Here is a 19,677-nt window from a genome sequence, read left to right as displayed (position 1 = left end):
TCATGGGTGTGCATGGTGGACATTGATCCTCCATGCTCATCACACCACTGAGGCCACCACTGTTGGGTCCACAGCCAGGATCATCAAGAGCCAACCTTCATGGGTGATGTGAAGAAATGCACATGCCAAAGGGGGGGGGGAGAGAGAGAGAGAGAGAGAGAGAGAGAGAGAGAGAGAGAGAGAGAGAGAGAGGCCAAGTAACCATGCATGGAATGTTGACAAAAGGATTTAATAAGAGACAGTTGGTGACAGTTGGTTAGAAGGAGAGAACAGAGTAAGACAGAACAACAGAGCTCAGAGCCAGCGTTTCTGTGTGGGTGACTGAATAAGGGAAATTGTTCAAATTCTGTGTAAATTCTTGGTTAATTGATGTTCAGAGACTGTAACAAGCCAGTAGAGCACTGGACAGTACTCTGGGGTTTGGAGTAAAAAGCCTGAGTGGGAATCCTGAGAGAGAAGGGTGCCCAGAGAAAATGCCTGTCTTAAGTTATTCAACATACAAAAGTACTGTAGTTAGAAAGAAGGTCAAAATACTCTGCGTGGTGTCTAACAGGTGATTGATTTAGTAACATTGTAAAGAAGTCTATCAGACCTGCTTCGCAGAGATCCTTATTTCCATCTTAAGTAAATAATATACTTGTTGTTCTTTGTTTTATACCTTATTCTTTGTCTCCCTCTATGCACTGAATATATCTATCTATCATGTGTTCGCAAGGTTACGTGACCAAGAAGCTATTTACTGAGAGCACAGTAATAAGCATATTCATATGGAGGCAGCGAAAGAAAGTAATCACCTCTTCAATTCCATGAACATGGTGACACAATTGATATAAAAATCATATAAAACAAGCCACATCACTGGACTTGGGGACATCTGACAGGTGCACATGCTGAACATCTGCCCTTGGAGTCAGCTCTGCCCCTGCAGGCACCCCCTGTGGGTGGACATTCTGGAGAAGAGTCGTCTGAGACCACACTAGGGCAGCCGCCACAGAAAGTCCCAAACAAGGCAAGGGTGTTCCACTACACACCACCGCAAACCCACAGCCTGTGTCCAAAGGGGGTGCGCATGCGCCTACCCAAGCATGCAGTACCCACCTGCACATCCCTGAGGAAAATGAAAGGTCCACTGAAAGGCAAGGGTGTGCATGCACACTCCTGAGTAGGTTCGGGGGCACATGTAGCCAAAAGTGGTGCCCGGACCACCCTGCCACAAGGGGCACCCCACTGCAAGGCCCCCCTGCTTTGGGGGGGCTCCTGCCACCACACAAGCCCACCCCACCATTGTCTTGCCCCCCCACCCATGAAACCATCCCCACCATGAGACCCCCTGCTGCGAGGCCCCCCTGCATTTGGGGGGGGCTCCTGCTGCCACCCTGCACTCGCCCCTGCCGTGCCCCAAACCGCCAAAAGCTACCTGACCTTAGCTGCCAATGTGTGCAACCGGGGAGCAGGGGTGAGCTTAGCTGACCTCCCTCTGCCCTGTGGCCTGCCTGTCTGGCCTCGTGTTCCTTGCAAATGGTAAGGCGCTTCTTTATGGGCAGGGACACTGGAGCGCGGCTGCTCCAGCCACTGCCATCATCGCCATGGTGCAGGGAGAGACCTGCTCAGGCCACCCACCCCCGGCCACACACATTGGCAGCTAAAATAAGGTAACTTTTGGCAGTTTCAACACGGCAGCTGTGGGGCATGCACAAGGTGGTGGCAGGAGGCCCCCCTGGAGGCCCCCCTGCTCCATTGGAGCCCCCGTGGACCTTGGAGGCCACAGGCCAGGTCCCCAAAGTCCGGGAGTTAGAGCACCTCTGGAAGGAGCCAGGCATACTGCAGGGGAAAGAGGGAAGCTGAGAAGCTATTCTTTGCACTCCTGTCAAGAGTGTTACTGCCTAGTTTGCATAGGCTATTGGTCTGTGTTATTCAATGCTTTTCTTGTACTTTTGCTCAACTTGAATTTTTTTAGTCTACTTTCTTTAAGGAAAGTAAGCTTATGAGATCACCTAGCATTCTGTGTGTGTGCCCCCACCCCACCACCCATCAACTTTGCAATGCCTGGACCAATATGAACCAAATTGGGTACAGTTGTAGGGACACATAGGGACACCTCAATGGTGTAGGTTATAGCAATAGCAATAGCAATAGCACTTACATTTATATACCGCTCTATAGCTGGAAGCTCTCTAAGCGGTTTACAATGATTTAGCATATTGCCCCCCAACATTCTGGGTACTCATTTTACCAACCTCGGAAGGATGGAAGGCTGAGTCAACCTTGAGCCCCTGGTCAGGATCGAACTTGTAACCTTCTGGTTACAGGGCGGCAGTTTTACCACTGCGCCTCCAGGTTATGATGATGTCATCCACCCCAATTCAAGATGGTACACCTAAACATTTAAGGCACAAGTGGGCTAACTTGTGAACTGCCTAACCAAATAGAACCAAATTTGCTACAGCTGTAAGGACACATAGGGATGCATCAATGGCATAATATGTGATAATGTCATCCACCCTAATACAAAATTGCAGATGCGTGAATGTTTGAGGTGCAAGTGGGCTAACTTGTGGACCATCTAGCCAATTTGAATCAAATTTGGTACAGTTGAAGGGACACATAGGGACACCTCAATTGCATAGTTTGTTATCCACACCAATTCAAGATGGTGGATGAGTAAATGACTGAGGCACAAGTATACAGTATACACAAGGAGGGATTGAACCTCCCAACCTTTGCATGCTGTGCCAAAAGGGTTTATAGTGCTTTGGAAGCAGCATGCATGTGTTTAGGGAGCTTATTATTGTTATTGTTGTTTTTTACACAGTCAGACAGGTGCTATTGACTGGTCTGTTTTATCCAGACATCGAGTCCTTCCCAAGGACCTGGATGGCTGAATTTTATTGTCAACGTTGTTGCTGTTGTTATAGATATTGTCGCAGAATATAGGCTGTTCCCAGTCAAGTTGCTTTTTGTAATTGGCTGATGGTGATTTCTGTGATCCCTATGGTGTTGAGGTGCTCTTCAAGGTCTTTTGGAACTGCACCTAGGGCGTCAATTACCACTGGGATTATTTTGGTCTTTTTCTGCCACAGCCTTTCAATTTCAATTTGTAGACCTTTGTATTTTGTGATTTTTTTCTATTTCTTTTTATTCTATTCTGCTATCCCCTGGTATTGCTATGTCGATTATTTTGACTTCTTTTTCTTTCTTCTCGACTACAGTTATATCTGGTGTATTGTGTGGCAGATGTTTGTCTGTTTGTAGTCGGAAGTCCCATAATATTTTTACATCTTCATTTTCTTCAACTTTTTCAATTTTATGGTCCCACCAATTTTTGGCTACAGGTAGCTTGTATTTTTTGCAGATATTCCAGTGTATCATCCCCGCTACCTTGTCATGCCTTTGTTTGTAGTCAGTCTGTGCAATCTTTTACAACAGCTGATTAGGTGGTCCACTGTTTCATCTGCTTCTTTACAAAGGCGGCACTTGCTGTTTGTGGTTGATTTTTCGACTTTTGCTCTTATTGCATTTGTTCTTAGTGCCTGTTCTTGTGCAGCCAGTATTAAACCCTCTGTTTCTTTCTCCAAGTTGCCATTCTTAAGCCATTGCCAGGTCTTGGTGATGTCTGATTTTCCACTTATATTGTGCAAATATTGACCATGCAGTGGCTTATTTTTCCATTCTTCTGCTCGGTTCTTGACTTGTTCTTTCTTGTAGGCCTGCTTTCTTTTATTGGTGTTGAATAGGTTCTCGTTATTGACCATTTGAAGTGCTTCTTCTTCACTGTCCTTGATATATTCTTCAAGGCCTCTTTTCTCCTCCTCGACTGTTTGATGGACTTGCAGCATTCCTCTTCCACCAGAGCTGCGAGGGAGGTATAGCCTATCTACATCACTGCGGGGGTGCAGAGCATGATTGATGGTCATTATTTTCTTGGTCTTACGATCTAGCGTCTCTAGCTCCGCCTGGGTCCAGTCTATTATTCCTGCAGTGTATCTGATAACAGGTATAGCCCAGGTGTTAATGGCTTGTATGGTGTTCACTTCCAATTTTTCTTTTAACTTCAGTGTGTGCGATCTTATCAGCCTGGAGAATGCCCAAGTATTTGTAATGTTCTTTCTGTTCAAGGTTCTTGATGTTGCCTCCACTGGGCAGTTCTATTCCTTCTGTTTTTCTTATTTTTCCTCTGTTTATTTTTAATTCAGCACACTTGTCTAGTCCAAACTCCATTGCTATATCTCTACTGAATATACAGACAGTGTTTAGCAGTGATTCGATTTCTGACTGGGACTTTCCATACAACTTCAGATCGTCTACGTACAGCAGATGGTTGATTTTACTTGATGTTTTAGATGTTTGGTATCCATGGCCTGTTTTGTTTAGTATTTGTGAAAGTGGGGTCATGGCAGTTACAAACAACAGAGGGGATAGTGAGTCCCCCTGGAAAATGCCTCTTCTAATACTAACCTCTCCAAGTGTCTCACCATTGATTGTTAACTGTGTACTCCACATGCTCATTGCTTTTTAAAATAAATATCTGAATTATTATTTCTTGTTTACACAGTCAGACAGGTGTTATTGACTGGTTTGTTTTATCCAGACATCGAGTCTTATTATTATTATTATTTATTCAATTTCCATACTGCGCTTCTAAAAATGGCTCAGGACAGTTTACACAAAGAAATAACAAATAACTAAGATGGAACCTTGTCCCCAAAGGGCTCCCAATCTAATAGGAACATAAGATAGACACCAGCAACAGTCACTGTAGGTACTGTGCTGGGGATGAACAGGGCCAGTTATCCCCCTCCCCCCGCTAAATAAAGATAATCACCACATTAAAAAGTGCCTTTTTGCCAAGTTACTGTGTGATATGTGAGCCACTTTGGATAGCCCAGCAAAAAAAAAAAAGAAAAAAGAAAAAAAAAGTTAACCTGACTCATAAAGATAGCTATCATTTGGGGATATCAAATTGTATTTTCTATCATAATATGGTATACAGTACATAGGTGGAGGTAAATGTCTTTAATTTGTCATAAGTCCATTGTTCTACTGGATTTGCACATCTGCTTGGTATCATTGCCAGGTACACTGGCCCTTTAATGGAAACTAATTATGCCTAAGCCATGTTATTCTTTATATTATCTTAGTGCTATTTCAAAAAATTCTGTTAACTTCTTTGCTCCCACTGCCTGTTTACAATTTCCCTTTCTGCAGAGCATCTGAGCAGCACTCAGATCTCTTCTCTGTAATTAAAGTGAAGCAACATTAATCACTAAGCTATTGTAGCTTGAACAATTTCTAATGCATTGAAAGGGGAAATGGAAATTTCTAATGCTTCTAAACAATTAAGTCCATTAGGTATGGTGTTTTTTTAAGGGGACAGTGTGATCTAATTAGATGGCTATATATACAATCTGATTAGAATGGTGTTTAGATTTGAACGCAGCTTGCTGTTAGGATGACAGGACTTTGCTTGGGGAGATCTTTCTAATGGCCAATCATTTCTTCCCATCAGTCTCTTGCTATTAATTTTTATTAAGCAATACCATGCAGTATTACGCATTTTTACCTGGAAGACAGTCCCATTGTATCCAGATTAAAGCTGGTACTTTTATGCATGTAGAGCCTTTATTAAACTAAAGAAGTGATTGTCGAGGTTTCCTACCTGCCTCCATGAGACAGGGTTGTTTACCCAGTCAAACGGCAGTGTGCCAAGAGAAGCAGAGGGCTCCAGTCGCCAGGGCAACCCCAGTAATCACCTCTCAGAAGTCAAGAAGAGCTCAGAAAGGCAGGCAATAGCTGCTGGGAGATGGGCGGGTGGAGCCCAAGAGGCTGCAGAATGGTGGGGATGGAATAGCGATGATACCTCCACAGCTGCAACTTTGTGGGGAAATGCTAGTAAAGGGGGAGAACAAGCCACCTTTGGAGGCCAGGGATTGGGTGGCCAATCCACTTGCCTGGCCAGGGAAGAAGGAGCAAGCTGGAAGGGGGGAGGAGTGTCCTAAATGTAGGGCTTTATTTAAGGCAGGGGCTGCCGAAGATGAGAGGATCAGCAGGGATGGGGTTTGTTGGTCTGATGGACTCCCAATGAGGAGCTCAGGCTTTCGTCTCCCGCTGATGGGTGAAGGAGTGGAGTGACTATACTGCCTCCTCCCCCAACTCTGAGGCAATGCCCATGCCTATAATTTAGTGTGAGAGGGTGGGAAGGGTTATTTAGAGAATTCCTCCTCCCTAAACACGGACAGCGACTCTGTAAGCTTCTAGGAAAAGAGCTCATTCAGAGATGATGTCTGAATGTGTGAAGTCATTAGCAAAGATTTCCATTGTGATAGAGCCAAGCTCTTACACACACACACACACACACACACACACACACACACACACACACTGCTACATGGGTTGAGAGCAAGGATGCTCAACTTCAGCCCTCCTGCAGATGTTGGCCTACAATTCCCACAATCCCTAGCTATTGCCCGCTGTGGCTGGGGGTTATGGGAGTTGTAGTCCAAAAACAGCTGGGGGGGGCAAAGTTGAGCAGGCCTGGGTCAGAGAGATATGTTTTAAGATGATATTGGTTTGTATCTCTCCTTCCCTGGGGCATGGGAAGGGTTGCCTATACTGCATGAATTTGCAGGGGGAGGCATTAGTTTCTTATGGGGCTCTATGTAAAGTTTTATCAAAATGCGATTTGATGAAAGTGATCAAAATTGCTCATGAAGGTTACTTGGGCATAAGCTAGACTAAAAGGTGAATCAGAGAAAGTTCTCTGGTTATGAAGGAGGTAGTGGTGAACATGTTCACCACTATCTGCAACAGAGATCTGTAATGTGATCCGCATGGGCAACATGATCCATGTGGGTGTCATCTGTGTGGGTGACATGAAGAAGGTGACAGCTGATTTCAAGGAGAAGGCGTTCCCCGGCCTTCTGGGCAATGACGTGCTGTCATTGACACTAGGAGGCCATCCAACGAAGCCAGAGAGAGCTGAGCGATGATGGAACTCCCCTGGCAGAATGTGTCCAATCACGGCCAGATCTATGATGTGGTGAAGCTTTGCCCACATTATGGCCACTGGGCTGGGCGGGATCGGCCTATGAGGCTGAGCAGCAGAGAGGGGCTCCCCTCTCCAGTTGGGCTGACAGCGGTTTGCTGTACATCTGTGGCACAAATTGGAGTTAGGGATTATTCATTCATTCATTCATTCATTCATTCATTCATTCATTCAATGTATATACTGCCTTTCCAAAAATGGCTCCGGGCAGTTTATACCGAGAAATAATAAATAAATAAGAAATAAATAAGATGGATCCCTGTCCCCAAAGGGCTCACAATCTAAAAAGCAATAAAGAGAATCACCACATTAAAAGGTGCCTCTTTGCCAAGTTAGCAGGGCTAACTTGGCAAAGAAGCATTTTAACTCCATTCAGGGTTAACTGTGGTTATAGTGTACATTTGAATGCAGCCAAAGTGAGAAAGAGATGTTCCAGATATTCTGGACCAAAATGAATAATATCTGTGGAGATTCTGTCTTATTGGATGATTAAAAGAAATGGAACAATTTGAGAGTTCCCAGCATGCATACTATGAGAAAAGAGGGAAGGGAGTCCGATCTCAAATGAAGAACTGAAGTGGAATTTGAACTTTTCTCTAGTTTTGACCTCACAGATGAGGCGGATGAAAGTGATGGACAATCACTTGGTACCAGAAGAACAAACAGCTCCTGTGCCAGAGAACCCAAGACTTAGGACAAGTATGCATGACAGAAGACTATCTAAAAGACTGTAAGAGTTTGTTACACAAATGCTAATTTTTTTATTTATTTTTATTTTATTTATATACTGCCCTTGCAAAAATGACTCAGGGTGGTATATAAATAAAAATTCAATTAATTAATTCAGTTTTGATTGTTATAAAGGGGAGGGATGGGTTGTATTCTTTCTATTTATCTTTTGTGTTTCATTGTTTGGATGATTGTCCCGGTGGGGATCCTGCAGAGAGTATGAGGGATGGAATCAGAAACTAAAAGGGAGAAAAAGGAGAAGGATAAAATGGAGTTGTTGCTGAATAAACCATTAGTTAAATCTGCATAGGTTTTCTTTGTGTGTATGAGGGAAGCAGCTATAAAACACCCCTTTTGCTCACTTATACTTGTGCACCTGGTTTCCAACATTGACAGTTCTGGTGAGGGTGAGATCGAAGACCCCTCCCTTCCTCCAAACAGGTAAAGATTCCCAACCATGTGTCACAGCAATAGTGGCCGGTGCAGGCACCGCTGGGCAGAGGGCAGCAAGAGTCACCTTTAAGCATAAATTAGAAGGCGCTTACCTCTGCTCCTGCAGCACCTGCAAACTGCTCCAAGCTACAGTGTGCCCACCAGCACTCCCTGAGGCAGGGGATTGGCTCTGCCACTCACCTGGCCACTGGCGGGGGATCGGCTCTGTGGAAGCCAGGTGAGTGGCGGAGCTGATCCTCCGCCACAGGGAGTGCTGGTCGGCCCACTGCAGCTTGGAGTAGCTTGCAGGTGCTGCTGGAGCAGAGGTAAGCACCTTCTAATTTATGCTTAAAGGTGCATCTCGCCACCCGCACACCAGGCACTACTGCGTGACAGGCAACATGTCCACCAACCCGTAGCTTTTCAGTCATGTAAGTGTCAGAAGTGGAGATAACTTTAATATTTGCAGCTCACACTGTATCTCTTTGTGATCTCCTAATGTACGTGGAGATTTTTCCCTTCAAGGTCATTTGCCCTGCCACAGCCTTGGCCTCTTATATGTGCACTTTGCAGCAACACGCTGTGCTAAAAGGCCTCCTAATCATCTACAGGAAGCCTAAAACCCATTTTTGTTTTCCCACTGCTCATTTGTCTTTTATTTCTGAAAGGGGTCCTGAGGATTCCAGCTTGGAGTGCTATAAAAATGAAAAAAAAAGTATTAATTATGCATATCTCCATGCACCGCGAGGCTATTCCTGACTCGACAAGAATTGCCGCTAACATGCTTCAGGCTGCAAGTGAGATCAGAAGAGGGAAAGAAAGCTGTTGCAACACAGCCTATCAAGAGAGAAGCAACAAGAGCATACAGGAAAAAAAATATTCAGAAGAGTTTCCTCTTTGGGCAGGGGATGAATTTTCATCCGTTTCATTTCACCTGGGGACATTTTAAAAAACTGGCTTAGGCATCTTTATGAGTTGCTCTCTTTCATGTTCATTCCTGTTGCTGAGGATTTTGCAGCTGATGCTCAGGAATCTGACTTTGCTGTATTTAATTCTTCTTCGAAACTTTATTTTATCCAGCTCACTTTGAATCTGCTTTTGAAGGGGTCTCAAATGCTTACTGACAGTTTTATGGAACAAATAGAAAAGACCTTTGTATTGCCTGAAAGAGCTTGCAGCCTGATGATGTTGGCAATTTCTGTTTCTCTCAGAGCCAATTCAGACACACTGCCTCTTTGAAGACAGGAGAGTTACTTGTGTGTCTGTGTACCTAGGACAATGAGATTACCCTGTTCCAAAGTTCTGTTCATTGCTTCCTTTTCTACACAGAGCCCCTGAATGTATGAGCCTCCCCATATAACCCAGTGGAAGGGAAAGATCTTGTTGGCGAGGCACTTCATGTAGTTATTTGAGTCTTCATGCCCACACAGACTCTGTACTGTTTGGGTACTACTGAGCATTACATACTGAAGCCTGCTAGTTTTGACTGAATTTAAATCAATGCGACTTAAGGTGTGTGCTTAGCTATGCATTTCATTGTGCCCACTGTATATCCCTCCAATTGTACTCATTTAAGAGGGACAGGCCTATTTTCTCTTTCTGCTTGATAAAGCCAGTATCTTTTCCTCTGAAGGGCAAGAAGAAGTTCGAACCCACTTCTGCCCACCTACCCACCCCCTCCAGTCTTCCACTGATGGTTTTAGCCTCTACAGCTACATTCTGTATGTGACCAAAATGTATGTCACCAAGCATCATGTGTACCTTGAAGCCTTAATTAGTTTGCAAAGAGCTTCCGGGATTGCCATTTTACGACTGCCGTATATTACGTACAGCCGCCCGCCCCCTGCCCCCCGCCCCCCGCCCCCCGCTTTTGTTTAACATCAAGCTTGAGGGAGAGTTCTGTACAAAGCTCTCTCACTACTCTCAGATAATCTAATAAAAGTATGATGCAACTGCTGATCTTTTGAAACACATCCAGAACAAAATAGCTCCCTGTATTTTTGTCCACTTGTGATTTCCTCCATATCTATATCATTTTGGAACTTTTTAAAAAGCCACATCTCTGTTTGTGTGTGTGCATATCCATGTGAGAATGTGTGAATATCTATTGTTTCATCGTCCTTTAGAAGTTGAGTGTTTGACTAAAACCAAGACTTTCACATCATTATAAGCACCGGGAAAAGTGATTCACAAAAGAATATTACTGAAATACATTTTCTGCCTGTCACCAGCCTCAACACAAGCTAAATGTACTCCCTCTAGGCTCAGACACTAATAATCTTTATTTCTGAATTATTCTAGAGATAGAATTGCTCTGATGTTTCATTTGTACCCAGTATAATATGAAAACATGCAGTGAAATGAATGTCAACCCTTCTGGGCTTAACACGTGTTATTATAGACTCATTGCATGTTTTTTGCCAACTGGTAGTAGTCTGATCATAACCGTTATTACGCCAGGGGGAAAATACAGAAATGGAATTGGCTGCCAGTACTATTGTACACTTGCATAAGAACCTCCAGCAAACATACCAGTTTCATAATGGTACTGCACTAATAATCACATTTTTCCAGGTGTTGTATAGTGTTGTCAAAGGCAGAAATGGTAGAAGAGCTTCACCATGACCAAGACTACAGACAGTTTGCCATAGTGCCATCTTTAAAGCTTCTTGACTATCATGCACTGAGTTAACCCAGCTCAGCTGTACTAGACTAGGAATCTGTGAACTGGCTCACATAAAGCCAAGCTTGACCTCAAGCCAGCCCAGTTTGGGACCAACCCCCAAAGCAAAGGTGGGGGGTATCACTCTGAGTTCAAACCAGACTGCTGCCCACTCCTCCCTCCAGTCTTCAGAACTGGCTTGCAGGCCAGCTCGGGGATGGTATACTTGTAAAGGGGAATCTGTTGAGAACTTACAAGTGCAGGGCCTTGTAAGGATTCCCTCTTAACTTTCCCCTAGCCTTAAAAGGATTCCCTCTTAACTTTAAAGCTTTATTCTACTTTTAAAATGAAGCCCCGCCAATGGTGGCCACTATAGCGGTGGAGACTTGGAAGGCTGTGGCAGGGACCCCTCCAACCACCCCACTGGCCTCCCATATGATAGTCGGGGCTGGTCGGTCTCACAGGCTGGACCAGGCTCAGCCGAGCCAAACTGGGCTAAAGTTCGGCTCATATATCCCTATACTAGTCTGATATATTGTATACCAGTCAGATATAATGTGATTGCAACTGGCAGAAAGATAGCAGGCAGACTTGCCTGACAATGGAACACCTTGAATTGGATTTATTTGGTCTTTCAGATTTATGATCTGTCCTTTCTACAAGGTCTTAGAACAGGTAGGACCTTTTAAAAACACAGTAAAATGTGACATAAAACACAAGCCTCAGAATATGGTAATGCAAAAATAATGATTATAAACAATAGATTTAAAACATACAATATAGCTAGGAATGCACAGCTGAAAAATACTGGTAAAATATATTATCCCTGGATGTTGCAGAAGGAGAAGTACCCGATTGACAGAGCAGCTGGACGAAACCACTGGAGACCTTCCTACTTCCTTGCTCCCCCAAGCACTGTAGATTTTCTTTACCTCAGGTCATGAGACAAATTGATCTAGCCACTGCCTTCAGCCTTACATGATCTAAGTTATCAAACAGGATGTTTGAAGCTCTTCTTGGGGCTGCCAACTCTGACTGAAGCCAGTCCTGGAGATTTTTTACCCCAACATTTTTCACAGTATCAAGCCATTAAAATCTCCAGGATTGCCTTCCATGGTGATGTAGGCATGGATGCAGATATACCTGGAGATTCCAAGCCAATCTTGGTAAGATAAAAACCCTAGACTTTCTCTCACTTTATTTATGTGTTTAACATATTTGTATATGTATATATACCGAAGTCTCTAGGCAGTTTACAGCAATACAAACAAACCAAGAAATGTTAACAATAAAAAACATATAAAAAGATCAAATTAAAATACCCATAACAACTACAAGATAGCTAAAAAGCTTGGCTGAAGATATGCGTCTTTATTTGTTTCCTAAAAACCAACAGGGATGGAGCAGCTCTAATCTCAGCAGGAAGTATGTTCCACAGATCTCTGGGGCAACTACAGGAGAAGGCTCACCTTTGAGTTGTCACCAGGTATGCTGGAAGCACCCTCAGATGAACCTCCTCTGAAGATCCTAAGAGGTGGTGGGGCTCATAATGAATTAGGCATTCTCTTAAATACCTGGGTCCCAGACCTTAAGGGCTTTATAGGTAATAACCAGCACTTACTTACTTACTTACCTACTTTATTTATTTATATTATTGTTTAAATTTATATCCCGCTTTTTCCTCCGAGGAGCTCAGAGCAGTGTACATGGTTATGTTTATCCTCACAACACCTGTGAGGTAGGTTAGGCTGAGAGATACGTGACTGGCCCAGAGTCACCCAGTGAGTTTTGTGGTTGAATGGGGATTTGGACTCGGGTCTTCCTGGTCCTAGTCCAACACTCTAACCATTACGCTATGCTGGCTCTGTATTTTGGCTGACTTTGTATTTTCCCCAGAAACCTATCGGTAGCCAGTGTTGTTCTTTTAAAACTGGAGTAATATGAGCTCTTTGGGACATCCCGGAGACCAATTTGGCAGCAGCATTCTGCACCAATTGCAGTTTCCAGACAATGTATAAAGGCAGGATCACATAGAGAGCATTGCAGTAGTCGAGCCTGGAAGTTACCAGTGTGTGCATCACTGACTTAAAGTTACTCACTTCCAGGAAAGGCTGCAGTTGGTGAACCAGCCAAAGCTGATAGAAAGCACTCCTGGCCACTGCCTCCACCTGAAGTATCAGAGACAGGTTTGGGCCCAGAAGTTCTCCCAAACTGCAAACCTATTCCTTCTGGGGTAGTGTAACCCCATCCAGAACTGGCAGATCTATCCCATTTCCCAAACTGCAGCTTCCTACAGTTAGTACCTTCCAAGCAGTAATAGGCTGGATGAGGAATAACAAACTGAGACTGAGGCAGGCATTAGGCATGAAATATGAGGCAGGGAAGTTATGCCATTGCCTGATGAAGCTGTCATGGAGAAACAGATTTGGGTGTCATCAGCATACTGATAACACCCTGCACCAAATCATCTAATGATCTCTCCCAGTGGTTTCATGTAGATGTTAAAGAGCATTGGAGACAAGATGGGGCTCTGAGGGACAGCATACAAAAAAATCTCACTTTGTCGAGCAGCAGGCTCCAAGTAACACCTTCTGAAATCTGACAAGAGATATGAGTGGAACCACTGCCCCCTACACCCAGTCACTCCAGGCAATCCAGAAGGATACCATAGTCGATAATATCAAAAGCCGCTGAGAGATTCAAAAGGACCAACAGAGTCACACTACCTCTTCTGTTTTGGAGAACCTCCAGCAGACAGACCAAGGCAATCTCCACCACATAACCTACCTGAAAGCCAGTTTGAAATGTTTAATCCATAGAACTCTGTTTAATCCAAGACTGCCTGGAGTTGAAAGTCCATCACCATCTCAATCACCTTGGCTAACCATGGGAGATTGGAGCCAGTGAGCACAGCTTCTTCCGGGTCTGCGGGGAGAGTGGGCTTAGCCCGCTCTCCCCGCAGATGATCAGAAGGCAGCCCTGGGTGGCCAGATCGGCCACCCACATGACTGCTGGCTACATCACGGAGCCAGTGGGGGCTGCAGGGATCGGGGGCCACATGGTCCCCAGAAGTTCCAGGATGCCCTGCGCGAGCATGCTGGGCATCCTGGAGAGATCCCCGAGCCCAGGAGGCTTCTTGCAGCCTCCCGGCCAGGGGTCTACTCATGTGTCGCTATGCACCGCGGCGACACACAATCAAATACATGAAGTTAACCGAGCATTCGTTCTGTTAACTTCATTTAAGGGGAGGAGTAATTTGGGAGGTTTGCTGAGGCGAGTCACGCAGCTCCCATTGCAGCACATGATCATCCAAAAGAGGGATAGGCTCCCTTTGCCCACTTTTGCCCGATCATGAGAACAGTCTCAGAGGCTTCTTTAAAAGAGGTCTGTTGCTTCCTTTAAACAAGGAGGTATCCTACCTTCCTGCAGAGAAGCATTTGTGAGCTCAACCAGGCCCTCTCCAATCATCTCCCTGCTTGATAATATAAGCCATGTACAGCAAGGGTTAAGAGAACAGGTGGTAGGACACACAGTTCCAAACAGTTTATTCACATCCTGAGGAGTCACAAACTGAAACTGATCAAATTTAACCACACAAGAGGAGCTACTAGATACTAGGTATGTGCACAAAACCAGTTTTTGTGGCTCAGTTCTAATTAGAAATGAACTTGAACCATTCCTACTAGTTCAAATTCTAAACTGTTAGAACTGGCCCGTGGTTCAGTTCGAATTAGAACCACCTAGAATTAGGTCTAAAAAGTTCTCCATAGAGAATAATGGGGCCCAAACCAGCCCATTATTCCCTATGAGTACCACCTGAAGTGGGATGTGTGGTAGGCACCCATGGGTGACAACTACCACCCAAGCCCCAAACCAATCACTCAAAGGGACAATTTTTAATGATTTTAAAATATTTTTAAAGTTTTATTATTTCTTCCTTAGGGAATAATGGGAATTAGAGTCGTTGATGTTACATAGATCCTACATAATGAATCCCTATGTAGAATCTATGTGCCATCAGATAATCCAACATTATTGACATCAGAGAATCCACATGTGTTGTATTCTCTGATGGCACATAGTTTTCTACATAGGGATTCATTATGTAGAAAAAATGGGCCAGAAAAATAGGCCAGAGGCCTGAAGTCAGGCTAGCTGGCTGGAGGGAGGATTAGGGCCCCACCACGCACTCACTCACTACACACACAAAACAATTTAAGCACACTACAGCGAGCCAGGAAATAAAATACTTAAATATAGTTAATTTAAAAACCACCACCATCACCAGAGGCCCAGACAGGCAGCATGCTTCCAAAAGAAAAATTAGAAGGAAGAAGCTGCTTCAATAATCAGAAATAAATTTTACATTAATTTGAAAAATCTTTTTTAAAAGAAAGGTGGCCAGAAAACAGGGTAAAAAGCGGGGGGCAGAGGAATGGGTGGGAAAGCAGGAGTCTGTCAAACCTCTCTTTGGAGACCACCAGTCCAGACTGCAAGGCAAGGCCATCAAAGCAGCAGCAGCAACAACAGCAGCAGTAGCTCCTCAGTTTCTCCCAGGCAGCAGGAAGAGCAGCAGCAGACACGAGCAGCAGAGACAGAGAAAGATTCCAAGCCACAAGGTGATCCTTAAAATATACTACTATGAATAACCTTCTTTGGAAGGTTATACTATGAATAACCCCCATGTCCCTTCTATGAATAGCCCCTTTGTCCCTCCCACCAGCCAATGGAGTGACAAGTGTCCCTGAGTGACACACTTTCAAAAGACCAGACACCTCTGGCCGATTAGGGGATCTGCAGCGCAGCCAATCACTCCAAGTGACACAAGTGTCACGAAATGGTTGACAGTCTCTTTCTTACACAAAATGAAGGCTTGAGCCACTCAAGCCAATTAGAACCAGCTCTATTAGAACCGAACTTGTTTGACCTAGAACGAGCTCTAATTTTTATTTTAAAGTTTGGGATCTACCTAGGAGAACCAGAGGTGCTCTAACCCCTGTACCTTGGGGACCCGGCCCATGGGGGGGCATCCGGGGGGGCACCCGCGCCCACCCCACTGCTGCCCTGCCTTTGCCTCAAAAAGTTACCTTCCTTTAGCCACCAATGTGCGTGGCCAGGGGGTGGGGGTGAGCTGAGCAGGCCTCCCCCTGCCCCTGGCAGTGGCCGGAGCAGCAGCTGGGCAGACCTGGCTAGCCCAGTGGTCCTTGCAAACTGTGAGACCCTCCAGCCACCACCGCTGCTGCTGCCACAGGGCAGGGGGAGGCCTGCTTGGCACATCACCCACACTGGCCGTGCACATTGATGGATAAAGGCCAATAACTTTTCATGGGGCGGGGAAGCAGGGCAGCGGTGGGGTAGGCGTGGGGTGGTGGCAGGAGGCCCCCCAAATTCAAGGGGGCCACACAGCGGGGTCCTAAGCAGCAGGGGGCCTCACGGTGAGAAGGTAGGCCACCACTTTTGGCTAGGAAACAAAATCCTATTTAATAGAATGTCTTCTCCATAAGCCCCACTGCCTGTTAAGATCATCTGGAGAGGTTAATCTTTGGTTGCCGCCAACCCGTCGGGCAGCTACTCGGGAACGGGCCTTCTCCATTGCTGCCCCTGGACTTTGGAATGCACTCCCTGTTGAAATAAGAGCCCCCCCCCCCACGCTGGCAACTTTAAAAAAGGCACCTGTATCTCCAGCCACCCCAACCTCATGGTGGGGGGCCAAGCGGCAGGGGGCCTCATGGTGAGGGGGTCTGGGCACCATTTTTGGCTAGGTGTGCCTCTGTCTATAACCAGTTCTATCTAGAACCGGTTTGCACATCCCTACTGGATACCCCCGCTAAAGACTCTACTAAAGACTCTCTCAGAAGTCTATGAGGATTAGGAAAGACCTGAAAAATGGCAGGCCTCTCATTTAGCACTCAGCTGAGATCAAGGAAATAGCTTCATTTCTGGTGTCCATCTTAGAATATGTGGCTGCCCTACCCCCTCTGACCTAATGCCACTGAATTTGGAGCTCTATGGATCCCATCTCACATTGAGCTTCAGGGCAGCTTGCAGCCCGAGCAGACATGGAGATGAGTGCCTAGATTGCCCATTGCATAGGGGTATCCCCTAATGCATCATACTCATCACACGATGCATTGTGGGATATATGTCAGCCAGGATGTGAATAGAGGTCGATAAAATTATGCATGGTGTGTAGAAAGTGGATAGAAAGAAATTCTTCTCCCTCTCACATAACACTAGAACCAGGGGTCGGCCCATGAAATTGATTGCCAGGAAATCTAGGACCATAAAATGGAAGTACTTTTTCACACAATGCATAATCAACTTGTGGAATTCTCTGTCACAGATGTGGTGACAGCCAACAACCTGGATGGCTTTAAGAAGGGTTTGGATAACTTCATGGAGGAGAGGTCTATCAACGGCTACTAGTCAGAGGGCTATAGGCCACCTCCAGCCTCAAAGGCAGGATGCCTCTGAGTACCAGTCACAGGGGAGTAACAGCAGGAGAGAGGGCATGCCCTCAACTCCTGCCTATGGCTTCCAAGAGGCAAGATGCCTCTAAATACCAGTTGCAGGGGAGCAACAGCAGCAGAGAGGGCATGCCTGTGGGCTTCCTCTTGCCTGTGGGCTTCCAACAGCATCTGGTGGACCACTGTGTGAAACAGGATACTGGACTAGATGGGCCTTGGGCCTGATCCAGCAGGGCTGTTCTTATGTCCTTATGATGCATTGTCCCAACCTCCAGAGATCCACACTGAGTGCAGCAGCATGGATCATGTGGGAGCGTGGTCTGCGCTTCCCACCACTGTTTGGAGGATCATCTGGGGGGAAAGGTAAGTTTGGTGCAGCCTCCTCCTCCCGCCAGCTACCTGCCTTCCCTGCCTCTTGGGCATGTGCATAACCTTAATGAAATATATTTATTTCCTGCAGAAGGGGTTGACTTGAGTCATGAGTAGTTTAATTTTATAGAACTAAAACTGGCATAAAATAAGAAAATTCCGTGATATTTATAATTTAATGGAATTCAGCTCTTTCAATCATCCTCATAATAACGTCTCAAAATTTATCACCAGTTTGCACATAACTCTGCAACATAGCCTTTAGCAGCTGCCACCTGTAGGGAGATGCTAGATCTTCAGACAGCAGGGTTATTCATAAGAAATATCTGCTATCTGTCTTGCATATTATCTGAGAAGGGAGTCCAGTATTTGCTCACCAAAAAAACAACAACCCTAAGCAGATTCATTGGTGCACTCCTGCCGCTTTGCACAGCAAAAGGATTTAAGGAAAGTTTATGGTAGCTTCACAACCTGATTTTGGCCAAAGGCAGCCAAAGCATCCTAATTCGTCTGGCTCTTCAGGGGGGCAGTAATAAAAATTCAAAACACTAACGCTGAATGATTGCAATTAGATTTGATGATGACAATGAGATGTCACCTTTCATTAAGGGAGAGCGCAAATTAAACAAATAAGAGCCATCTGGATTACAATGTGTTTATATACATTTATTTATAAAGAAAATATGATTGTTGAGATTTCTTTTAACACACACTGTAACCCTGAAAGCTCTGCACATAGCTTTAAACTAAACTCATAAAAAGAGTTTCCATTTTAAAATGTCTGAGTTTTTTCACAAGATGAGCTGGCTTGTCGCATGATAAGAGCAAGGGTGCACTGACGTCATTACAGGACATCCTGTTGCACTGTCAAGATCTCCTGTAATTGTGTGTGAGGGGTGATCACCCTAATCGCCCTCCACACATGCTGCAAAACCCTGTTTAAATAGGGAGATGCTCAAGATCAAACATAGGGAGGCTATTCACACTACTGCAGAAAATCGGGCTAGCCTCCGCTAGCCTGATTTTCTGCAATTGTGAGAACCACCAGGCTCGACTGTGAGCCCGGTGGTTCTAGAGCGGGTAACCCGCTCAAGTTGCCCGCCCCTAAAACAGGGTTTGCAGAGTGAGCGCTCTGCAAACCCTGTTTTTTTAATCGCGAGTAGCCGCAGCACGGCTCCGCGCCACGGGTACTCACGAGAAGACCCCTGGAGGGGAGGTGAAAAGCCACCTCCCAGCTCCGGGGGTCTTGCCAGCATGCCCTGTGCACTTGCACAGGGCATACTGAAGCTTCCGGGGGCCGATTGGTCTCCGCTCCCCCCAGCCCTCGCCGGCTCTGTCATGAAGCTGGCAATTGTGTGGGCCAGGGCTCCTGCCCTGCTTGTGTGCGGGGAGAGTGGTCTTAGCCCGCTCTCCCCGCTGAGCTCCTGAAACCAGGTCTCACTGATCGTGAGACCTGGCTCAGGGTTTTTCTGCCCATGAAGTATGAAAGCTCTGTCATTGATTATGGCCTCACCCTATAATGTGATGTAGCTTTACAATCTTTATTGTACTTTCACAGCAATCCTGCTAGACAGGGCACACATACTACATAGGTGCAGAAAAGAAAGTGATCCAGATTAGTTTGGAAGGACGTCAACTTGCTCAGAAGTATCTAATGAGGCTATTCTGATGATCACCAGAAAGTGGGCTAAGGGAGCCTAGCCCACTTTCTGGTGCTCGTCAGAACCACCAGGCTCGCAGGCAAGCCTGGTGGTTCCAAGGTCGCTAGCCCACCTAAATCCCCCTCCCCTTAAATGAGGTTAACGGAGCGATCGCTCCGTTAACCTCGTTTATTTGCTCTTGTGCTGCCATGGCACGTAGCAATACATGAGTAGACCCCCGGCTGGGAGGCTACAAGCAGCCTCCCAGTTCCAGGGGTCCCCTCAGAATGGGACTCCTGGGACTTCTGGGCTCACAGCCCCCATCAGTTCTGTGAC

General features: G+C 45.6%; 1 long non-coding RNA gene across 2 annotated transcripts in view; it reads left to right on the top strand.

Moving 5' to 3' along the window:
* Positions 1-203: 203 nt before the first annotated feature.
* LOC128351218 (uncharacterized) overlaps positions 204-19,677 on the top strand; it is a 29,192-nt gene continuing 9,718 nt past the window's right edge. Inside the window, exons 1-3 of one of the 2 annotated variants that reach the window (XR_008319648.1) lie at positions 204-553; positions 7,643-7,772; positions 8,872-9,655. This is a non-coding gene — a long non-coding RNA (uncharacterized LOC128351218). Of the gene's footprint in view, positions 554-7,642; positions 7,773-8,871; positions 9,656-19,677 lie in introns of those variants that run through there. The other variant, XR_008319649.1, reaches the window with a different exon arrangement.

Source organism: Hemicordylus capensis, chromosome 3, assembly GCF_027244095.1.
Source record: "Hemicordylus capensis ecotype Gifberg chromosome 3, rHemCap1.1.pri, whole genome shotgun sequence".
NCBI classification, from domain to species: Eukaryota; Metazoa; Chordata; class Lepidosauria; order Squamata; family Cordylidae; genus Hemicordylus; species Hemicordylus capensis.
The sequence above is the reverse complement of the archived record's forward strand: the minus strand, read 5'-3'. Positions and strand labels throughout refer to the sequence as shown.